This window comes from Bubalus kerabau, chromosome 6, assembly GCF_029407905.1.
Source record: "Bubalus kerabau isolate K-KA32 ecotype Philippines breed swamp buffalo chromosome 6, PCC_UOA_SB_1v2, whole genome shotgun sequence".
NCBI classification, from domain to species: Eukaryota; Metazoa; Chordata; class Mammalia; order Artiodactyla; family Bovidae; genus Bubalus; species Bubalus kerabau.
Genome location: NC_073629.1, coordinates 7,290,980 through 7,301,344, shown reverse-complemented (window position 1 = coordinate 7,301,344; position 10,365 = coordinate 7,290,980). Strand labels below are relative to the sequence as shown.

At 45.7% G+C, this 10,365-nt stretch overlaps 1 protein-coding gene across 3 annotated transcripts in view; it reads left to right on the top strand.

Annotated features, from left to right (window-relative positions):
• The first annotated feature begins 5,157 nt into the window (after nt 1-5,157).
• The window catches only part of DDR2 (discoidin domain receptor tyrosine kinase 2), a 187,497-nt gene continuing 182,289 nt past the window's right edge, over nt 5,158-10,365 (top strand). For 2 of the 3 annotated variants that reach the window (XM_055587247.1, XM_055587245.1), the window contains exon 1: nt 5,158-5,351. The gene's annotated coding sequence lies outside the window, so the exon portion shown is untranslated. Of the gene's footprint in view, nt 5,352-5,435; nt 5,862-10,365 lie in introns of those variants that run through there. The other variant, XM_055587246.1, reaches the window with a different exon arrangement.

Below are 10,365 nucleotides of genomic sequence, written 5' to 3'. Positions count from 1 at the left end.
GGACTGGAATGAAAACGGACCTTTTCCAGTCCTGTGGCCACTGCTAAGTTTTCCAAATTTGCTGGCATATTGAGTGTAGCACTTTCACAGCATCATCTTTCAGGATTTGGAATAGCTCAACTGGAATTCCACCACCTCCACTAGCTTTGTTCGTAGTGATGTTTTCTAAGGCCCACTTGACTTCACATTCCAGGATGTCTGGCTCTAGGTCAGTGATCACACCATCATGATTATTTGGGTCGTGAAGATCTTTTTTGTACAGTTCTTCTGTGTATTCTTGCCACCTCTTCTTAATATCTTCTGCTTCTGTTAGGTCCATACCATTTCTGTCCTTTATCGAGCCCATCTTTGCATGAAATGTTCCCTTGGTATCTCTGATTTTCTTGAAGAGATCTCTAGTCTTTCCCATTTTGTTGTTTTCCTCTATTTCTTTGCATTGATCGCTGAGGAAGGCTGTCTTATCTCTTCTTGCTATTCTTTGGAACTCTGCATTCAGATGCTTATATCTTTCCTTTTCTCCTTTGCTTTTTGCTTCTCTTCTTTTCACAGCTATTTATGAGGCCTCCCCAGATAGCCATTTTGCTTTTTTGCATTTCTTTTCCATGGGGATGGTCTTGATCCCTGTCTCCTGTACAATGTCAAGAACCTCAGTCCATAATTCATCAGGCACTCTATCTACCAAATCTAGTCCCTTAAATCTATTTCTCACTTCCACTGTATAATCCTAAGGGATTTGATTTAGGTCATACCTGAATGGTCTAGTGGTTTTCCCTACTTTCTTCAATTTAAGTCTGAATTTGGCAATAAGGAGTTCATGATCTGAGTCACAGTCAGCTCCTGGTCTTATTTTTGTTGACTGTATAGAGCTTCTCCATCTTTAGCTGAAAAGAATATAATCAATCTGATTTCGGTGTTGACCATCTGGTGATGTCCATGTATAGAGTCTTCTCTTGTGTTGTTGGAAGAGGGTGTTTGCTATGACCAGTGCCTTTTCTTGACCTAACTCTATTAGTCTTTGCCCTGCTTCATTCCATATTCCAAGGCCAAATTTGCCTGTTACTCCAGGTGTAAGTGGATAATTTCTGGTTTTAATTCCTTGTGAAGCTTGGATGTACCAGGGTTTCCTTGGTGTCTCAGATGGTAAAGAAACCGCCTGCAATGCTGAAGACCAGGGTTCGATCCCTGGGCTGGGAAGATCCCCTGGAGGAGGGCATGGCAGCCCACTGCAGTATTTTGCCTGCAGAATCCCCATGGACTGAGGAGCCTGGAGGCTGGAGTCGGTGGCGTTGAAAGAGTTGGATGCACTGAGCAACTAAGCACAGCACAGAAGCTTAAATGTACCAATTGGGTCTTGTTTCTGTGAATACCTATATAGCCTGTTAAGATATTAAGATGTATGTGCGTGTATTTCTTAAACTGAGTTACATTCCTTTTATTTCCAGCTTTTATTTTACTTCCTAAGGCACCACAAATGTCTCCAGCCCTTGAGAATTTGGAGACAGAAATACTATAGTTATTTCAACTCTTTAACACTTGTATTTACTTGGAGCTGGGTTTATTGACTAGAAAAGATATTAAAAAAATCATCTTGCATATTTCCTTGCTTTTAATTAATCCTGCATCTTGGCCATTCCAGATAGATCTGTCTTATTTTTTGTAAAGTTCCGGTAATGGAATTCTATATGTTTGTCGGTAATTCATTTTTAGTGTGAAACAGTCCTCATAACTAGGATGGATTACCTCCCATGGAACATAAATAATTCTGGTTGCAATGACTCATGTTTCCCAAACCATTCCAGGAGGCAAAATCTGTTCACAAAAGAGTAACAAAATGATATTTCTCCACATCTGTTCCCGCAATTTTAGGAATTCCAGCCTTACTCAAAACTCTGTCAAATAGTTATGAGAATCTCCAGGAAATATTTTTCTGTGTATTCTGAGAATTATGCTTTCAGCTTTAAAACGGCCTTTGCCATTTTCTTTCTTTTCAGCTGCAGCTTTGTGTAGCAGCCTGTGTGTATTTTAGCTGCTTAGTCCTGTCTGACCCTTTGCAACCCCATGCCTGCTAGGCTCCTCTGTCCATGGAATTCTCCAGGCAGGAATACTGCAGTGGGTTGCTATTTCCTTTTCTGGAGGATCTTTCTGATCCAGGGACTGAGCCCAGGTCTCCTGCTTTGCAGGTGGATTCTTTACCACTGAGTCATCGCGGCTGTTGTCAAGTCTGAAGGAGCGTACCCTCTCCTCCAACTAGAGCTGTCTTCCAAAGTGGAGAGTCAAATCTGATGATCCCTCCTAATGCTTTCAGTATCCCTCAGATATTTTAGTAAAATACTGCTTTCAGCTTTTCTTTGCTCTATTTTTGGTAGCATCTTCTTAGAATTCAAGGTGAGACTCTCAGATTTGTCTAAGAGTAACCTGAGTGAATGGTAAGCCACTCGAGTGTTCTTGCCTGGAGAATCCCAGGGACGGGGGAGCCTGGTGGGCTGCCGTCTATGGGGTCGCACAGAGTCGGACACGACTAAAGCAACTTAGCAGCAGCAGCAGCAGCAACCTGAGTGATGGGGCTCCCTTTGTAGCTCAGCAGTAAAGAATCCGCCTGTAATGCAGGAGACGCAGGAGATGCGGGTTCAATCCCTGGGTCAGGAAGGTCCCCTAGAGGAGGGTGTGGCAACCCACTCCAGTATTCTTGCCTGAAAAGTCCCGTGGACAGAGAAGCCCGGTGAGCTACAGTCTGTGGGGTCACGAAGAGTCAGACATGACTGAAGTGACTGAGCATACACACACAACCTGAGCGATATACTTGGTAATTTTCTAGAGCTTTTCCTTATTTTTGACACAGCTTGGTTGTACTTGGGGCTGTCTTTTGTCCCTTGTTTCTCTCTTCACTCAGAGAGTTTTTCCCTATAGTCTCCTTGGTCTGTGTACCAATAGATTCTTTTAAAAAAAAGTTTATTTTTGGTGGCACTGGGTTTTGTTGCTGTGTGTGCTTTCTCTAGTTGCAGCGAGTTGGGGCTGTTATTCTTTGTGGGGTGCAGACTTCTCATCTTGGCGGCTTCTCTTGGTGTGGAGCTCAGGTTCTAGATTCGCTGGCTCGGTAGTTGTGGCACAAGGACTTCGTTTTTCCGCAGCATGTGGAGCCAGGGAAGATCGAACCCATGTCTGCTGCATTGGCAGGCAGATTCTTAACTGCTGGACCACCAAGAAAGTCCCAGCAATAGACTCTTGACAGCCCTACCCACCCTTCCTCAGACAGACCCCGGCGTGTCTGAGTTCTATAGTTAGCATCACTGGCTCAAGCGGGACTCCTAGTTACACAGATACACAGACAGACAACCAGCCCTGACTATGGAGCTGAACCACCTCAAATACTGGTGTTTGAGGACGCATATGTTATCTGTCCTTTATTAGCTTCTGGCTTCATGAAGTTATTACACTGTTTTCCACATTTGAACTGTAGTCTCACTAAATCCGTGAAATTATAGGTCAGGCTAATCAGTGCATTCTTCCTGGTCATGCCAAAGAGGTGAATGATTATAGGCCTAGATATCTGGGAGGATTCTAGGACTATTTCTGTAACAAGACATCTGTAGTTATTTCAAGCAAGCACCCAGTACAGTGCCTGATAAAAGCTCAATACATATTTATTGAGTTGAGCTGAGTCAGTCACCCTCAGCTAATTTTGGATTGTCTAAGTTATCTGAAGTCTTCTTAATAGATTTGTCTCTGCATTGTTTTTCCTCCTTGTAAAATGCCCTGAGTTCTAGAGTCTCCTCTTGGTCTTTGTTCTCTACCTTCAGTCATCTCTGTGTCTGCCCTCTGATCGCTCTCCGTGTCTTCTATCTGGAAAGCACAGATTTGGAAGGCTACTTTCTGGTTGAGCTTAAAGGCCTTTTCAGGACTTAACACTGGCAGCTTGACTCCTCATGGCCATGCCAATTGGATGTCCTCTTGCCTTCCCCTTCCTCTTCTGAAATATCTCGGTCTTCAAACTTACTATGAGTATGTCCTTGCATGATTCCTTTCCTCTCTCCTTTTCTGGTTAGTCCCGCCTCTCTCCTTGCTCATTTTGGGGGCTGTGCAATCCCAGATTTCCTGCCAAAGTACAACAGGAAAGAGGTGGAGATCACTTAAAAGCCCAGAGGTAGAAGGTCTTTGTATGAGGAAGCATTGCTCAAAGGTGGGTTAGGTCTTCTCAACCTCTTTTGCCATCTGCCTTTCTCTTTGGATCTGCTGACCTTAAGTCTCTGCTTAGCCTGCATTTCCTGTACTCATAGAGCATCGAGACCTCCAGGAAAGACCAAGCCTGTGCTTGGGAAGGAAGGATCCAGGCTCCGAAGGGTTAATGCCAGGAGCCTTGATGGATGGAGAGGATTATTAGTTACTCTTTTAAAGAGCAGAGGAAGGGTTCCTCCCTGTCACTTACACTCTCCTTTCACGTGATCTTCTTCACAGCAGTGGATAGGAAAAAAAAAGAGGAAAAAAGTTTCAAAATGATTTAGAAAGTCCTTGTAAATGCTTGTGTTTTCATTTAGCAGCATGGATTCAGGACAGCAACAGACCCTCAGAGGAAGCAACCAACTGGGAACTGAGTGAAAAAAAAAAGGAATCCTAGACTCTCAAACTATCTAGTTCTTTTTTTTTTTTTGGTGGGGGAGGTAGTAGGGGTGGAGGGGAGGATTAAATAAACTCTTTTGAGGGGAGGGCTCAGCTCTGGGCTTTCATGGATAAAACACTAAAGATCAGCTTCATGTGTGTGACCCAACTGTCCTGGAAGCTTTGGTTGGAGGAGGAAGAATCCAAACCTTAAGTTGTGCTCATAACTTCAGCTCAAGTAAGAAAAATGAGGTGGGGGGGTCACAGGGTGGGGACCAAATCTTAGATGGAAGAAGGGGAGGGCTTGGAGATGGATGCGGTGGGGATAAGGCGGAAGGGAACTGTGTCTTTAAGTCTGTCCTATGGTTATACATATTTTTTCTTCTATGAATGGGTTTTGCTGTAAATTATAGCTTTGCCCGTGGTCCCTTGGGTCAAAAGAAATAGTCTCTAAACAGAAAACAGCTCTGATTGGTGACTTTCCTTCTTCCCTCCCCAACCCCCTTCCTAATTGAAACCAAATGTGCAATATATTGGATGCTGGGATCCCTGGCGCTTTCCCAGGAATCCTCAGAATGTGAGGTTTCTCTCAAAGGCATCTTGCATCAGCCTGTGGATGTATGCCTACCACGGGGCTCCTCCACCGGCAAAGTGGAAAAAGAAGCGTTTCACAACAGATTCTTCTTTTCGGGTTGGGGGAACGCAGTGGATTATAGCTCTGTTTTCTTCCATCCAAAACTGTGCACTTCTGGATGAACGTAAGTTATGTGTTTTGATTTTTTTTCTTCCTTCATTTTTTTTTTTTTTCACTTTTCCGAAAATGAAAGCTCTAACTATCCTTCTCCCGATGTCTCAGGAAAAGTTTGAAAAAGGAGGCAGAAGGGAGTTTCATTTCAAGTCAGGCCAGGAAGGGAAGGAAATGGGTCACCATAGGCTTGAGAAATCCAAGGTTTCACATTTGGGGAGGCTGGATTTATGTTATGGAGAGAAGAATAAAGCACTACTAACCAAAGAAGACTGAGGCAAAATAAACGAATCCATCGCAACTGCAGGATACAATAAACAGCGTCCGTAAAGTTGAAACTGTTGGCAGGCAAGACAGGCCGATCGCAGAGCTGATTTCAGAGATGGAGAAGCCTGAGCAGAGAGCTAAGTTTTCGGCACTTACTAGTGGTGTTGGAAGGTCCTGAGTTTGGGCGAGGACAGCTTTTAGTACTTCTGGTTTTTCAAGGGAGTCGCAGACTTAATGGTGAGAAGGACATCTTCGGGTAAGCAGTGGCTTCACCCTGAGGTTTGGGATGGCTGGGTGGGGGGCTAGCTGGTGTATTTTTCAGTTGGTGACGAGCTTCTTCTTCCCCAACTCGCTGGCCGGGGTGTCTTTCCCTTTGTTATCAAATGACTTGTGACTATTTGCAGTTGGGACCTCTGAGTCCTGGCTGAGGTTCAAGAGTCTCATCCAAGGGGAAAGAGGATTTTTCCAAGTGGCTGAAGCTCTTAGGCCAGCCATTTGAGGCGGGAGTTTGCACTGCTCAGGCCAGGAGGGGTTCAGCACCATTTTGCTGACTGCTCGCCTTCTGCATCCTTTCCCTGGAGGAATGAGAGTCCGGTCTGTAAAGAGCCTTAGAGATCTTTCATGACCCCTCATTTCTCAAGCGGTGGAAGTGCCAGAGGGGGACTGACACACTCAGGGTCACACAGCAACATTAGTAGTGAAGCTGCAGATGAAATTGAAGCTCTCTTTCCTGCTAACCCAGGGCTCCCAGGGCTCTTTGCACTCCACACCTCCACATTCATGAGGCTGAGGCAGTTTAATTAGCAAGTCACCACAAAGACATTAGTTATCCTCAAGAGAGGATGCCCAATAGTGGTTCATCAGCAAATGGTATTGGTGGTCACCTTTGGTTGTGTGTCAGTGTGTAAAAAAAAAAAGCGAGGTGCTTGTTCTACCCTAGACTCCATGCTCAGGCTCTCCATCCGTAATCTGTCTGAATCCTCACAGTTCCGGAGACATTATTCCTATTTTATGAATAAGGACCTTAAAACAGAGAAGTGGAGTGAGCTGCAAAAGGCAGTACAGCTAATAAGGTTGAAACTCATGAATATCTGACTCTAAACTCTGTGCTCTGACTCACTCTGTAATAGCACTCCCCTCCCCAACTCCATACACACATTTGATTACTTCCAAGTCAAACTCCACATTTCCCTCGGTGGGTGACTGGTGACTAGGGGGCGAAGATGTCAGACGAGGGGAGCTGTGCGGACCCTCTCTTAGAGGCCACTTCCACACTTGGATGGTTATCTCTCTGGATACTAGAAAGAGGTTGCAGGTGGGCAGCTCTGTGCATTACTTCTGGGTGTTTGGTATATATTTACCTTTATTCTGCAAAGAGCCTGGGATTTAGGTTCTGAAGACCCAAGTTCAAGCTCTGGCTCTCTCTTTTACTACTTGGCAAAGTTGCTCTTCCGTTCTGTACCTTGGCCTCTGTATGTATCATACGGGAATAAGAGCACTTCTTTTCTGTATTATTGTTTGAGGAGATATTGGACATGAATGCCGTCTGAAGGCTGTGAAGGGCTTCCCCATATGGTTCTTGTGACAATGGACGCTGGACACTGGGATGAAATGTGAGGCAGCGCCTGCTGATGCTGGCGGGAGGGCGGCTGCAATGGGGGAATTCTGTCTCAGTGCCCATCTCTTTTGAATGGAAGCAGTCCTTCCTTGCAGGGGATATCTCCGGACTTTCTGTCTGAAACTTTCCTCTGGTGCCTGGTCACACTACCTCACCCAGGGGCTCGGTGGGTGCTGAAGGACACCATGCTTCCTTTGCCTGGGTCTGAACCATCTCTGAACAAGGAAGGTCTGTTAGGATCAGTTCACATCTTTCTCCTCGAAGGAGATGGCTTTTCAGGAGCTTCATATCTGATTAAGGGTTGTTCCTTGACCCTGGATCTTCCTCGTGTTCCCGCATCTGTACCTGTGGTCAGAAGGGATACCTCTGGTCCTGGGAATGAAGGTGGGGGTGGGGGTGTGGAGGCCCAGCAGGTGCTGGGGCGGCTCTGCCTCTGCTTCTAGTTAAGAGCTGTTTGCTTTATAAACACTCAAGTTAAGGGAAGTGTGGAAAGAATTCCCAGTTTCTCTTACTTAGAAACTACAAATTGTAACTCCAACAGTATCCATGTCTGTGACATATGCAAAAAAGTATATTTGTCTCTTTCCCTGGTTCCTGGGACAGAGCCTCTGAAACCCTTGCAGTTTCCTAAGTGATGAGAGTATTAGGAGCATCTTTTGTTCTAGTATTTGGCTTCTGACCCCTGTTCCTAGGGTAGAGCTCTTAAGTCCCTCAGAATTTTCTGGGTGATAGGACTGTCTTTTTTTCTAATGAGGTGACTTTGGGTGGGCTCCTGGATGGAGGCTGGTGCCCAGGAAGACTTGGGCTTCTCAGCCCTACCTCCTGCCTTCCAGGAAGGGGAGTAGGGCTGGAGATGGACTTAATGATTAATCATGCCCACGTGATGGAAATCCCCAAACGATCAAGTTTGGGGAGCTTCTGGGTTGGTGAACGCAGCCATGCATTGGAGGATGGTGCACCCCTGCCCCACAGGGACAGAAGCCCCTAGGCTCTCTTGCACTATGTACCTCTTTGTCTGGCTGTTTATCTGTGCTGTTCAGTTGCTTCAGTCATGCCCGACTCCTTGGACTGTAACCCACCAGGCTCATCTGTTCATAGGAATCTCCAGGCAAGAATACTGGAGTGGGTTGCTATGCCCTCCTCCAGGGGATTTTCCTAAGCCAGGGATTGAACCCTGGTCTCTTGCATTGCAGGTGGATTCTCTACCACTGAGCCACTGTGGAAGCCCCATTTAATCCATATCCTTTAATATATAATAAATAAATACCCATAAGTGTATGGGCTTCCCTGGTGGCTCAGATGGTAAAGAATCTGCCTGCAATGTGGGGACCTGGGTTCGATCCCTGGGTTGGGAAGAGCCCCTGGAGGAGGGAATGGCTACCCACTCCAGTATTCTGGCCTGGAGAATTCCGTGGTCGGAGGAGCCTAGCAGGTTACAGTCCATAGGGTCACAGACTTAGTGACTTTCACTTTACTTCACTTCACATCACACATAAGCATTTTCCTGACTTTTGTGAGCTGGTTTAGCAAATGATGGAATCTAAAAGGGGGTGGTGGAGGTGGGGGATGGGTTGTGGCAACCTGTGATTCGTAGTCAAGTTGGAAAGAAGTTGTAGGTAAGTTGGGGACCCTTGTAATCAGTGTCTCTCCTGGGGGGCCCTTTGTAGGTCTGAGCCCTTCACCTGTGGGGCCTGCACCAGCTCCAGGAAGTGAGTGTGTGAGTAGAGGAAAACAGTGAGCTTCTCCTAGACAATGTCTGAGCACAGAGTGGGAGTGTCGACCAGAGGAGTCTCCTCTCCTCTCTCTCCTCTAGTTTCTCTGTTAGCTCACTGCTTGCCTCCTTTGTTATACAGTCACTTCCCAGACATTAAGTCATATGAATTATCTATCACATGTAACAAATCTAGTCCAGATCATTTCATATCATTACGTTTTTTAAAGATCCATATTATTTATTTATTATTTTTGGCTGTGCCAGGCCTTCATTGCTGTAGCGGCTTTTCTCTAGTTGCGGTGATCAAAGGCTCCTCTCTAATTGCCGTGTGCAGGTTTTTCTCATTGTGGTGGCTTCTCTTGTTTGGGAGCAAGGGCTCTAGGGCACGTGGGCTCAGTAGTTATGGTTCCCGGGCTCTAGAGCACAGGCTCAACAGTTGTGGGACATGGGCTTAGATGCCCCGCAGCATGTGGGGTCCTCCTGGGCCAGGGATCGAACCCATGTCTTCTGCACTGGCAGCTGGACTCTCCTCCACTGAACCACCAAGGAAGCTCATGATTACATTTTAATAGACACACTACAATATTAGAGTGCCTCCCACCCCTCTGTGTATTGAAGCTACACCATTCTCCCCCACCAACAGGACTGTTACAAAGACTTCCTGAAATAATGTACATGAAACACTCTAAGCTTAGGATCTACTGCTCAACAAACACTGATTTCATGTCATTACTCCTGCTCCCGTTACCATTATGCATATATCAAATACACACGGGAGAAAGCTTTGTGAATTACTAAAGTATGCACTGTGAATTTTATAACAATTATCACTGTTAGATTTTGGAGGTGACTCTGATTAGGGTCTAAACCAAAGAGGTGAGAAGGTTGGGGATCTAGTCAGAATTTTACAGTGATTTGGCTAAAGGCATTATTTTAGACAATGAAGTGAGTGGATGTCATACCACCTTAAATTAGCATTAGCTCTCAGACTCTTCTTCCCAAGTTCCCTTATAAGAACTGCTTTCAGGCACGTCTCCCGGGCATCCAGAAAGCTAAAACCCCTCAAAAACCAACCTCCACAGACCTTCTGATATTGTGCACCAGCTGACATAAATGGTAACCTGCCCACAACACAGACACACTGGATTCTTTATGCCCCTTGCCCTGTTTGAAGTCGTGCAGTGTTTGAGTTGACTTTCTCCCAAAAATGACAACTCAGCCCAGATATGCGTCCAGCATCCCCAGGCCTCCCAGAACGTCTCTGAATTCAGCAACCGTCCACAATGTGGGCTGCTTACCACTATGTTAGGAATTTTGAGTGGACCTTAAGGATCAGTTAAGTAAGAGTAGCTGAAGGTGGAAATCAGCACTTTGAAGTGATTCCCATGTGAGTCTAACCTGAATCTCTGCTGATAAATCTCCAAGTCT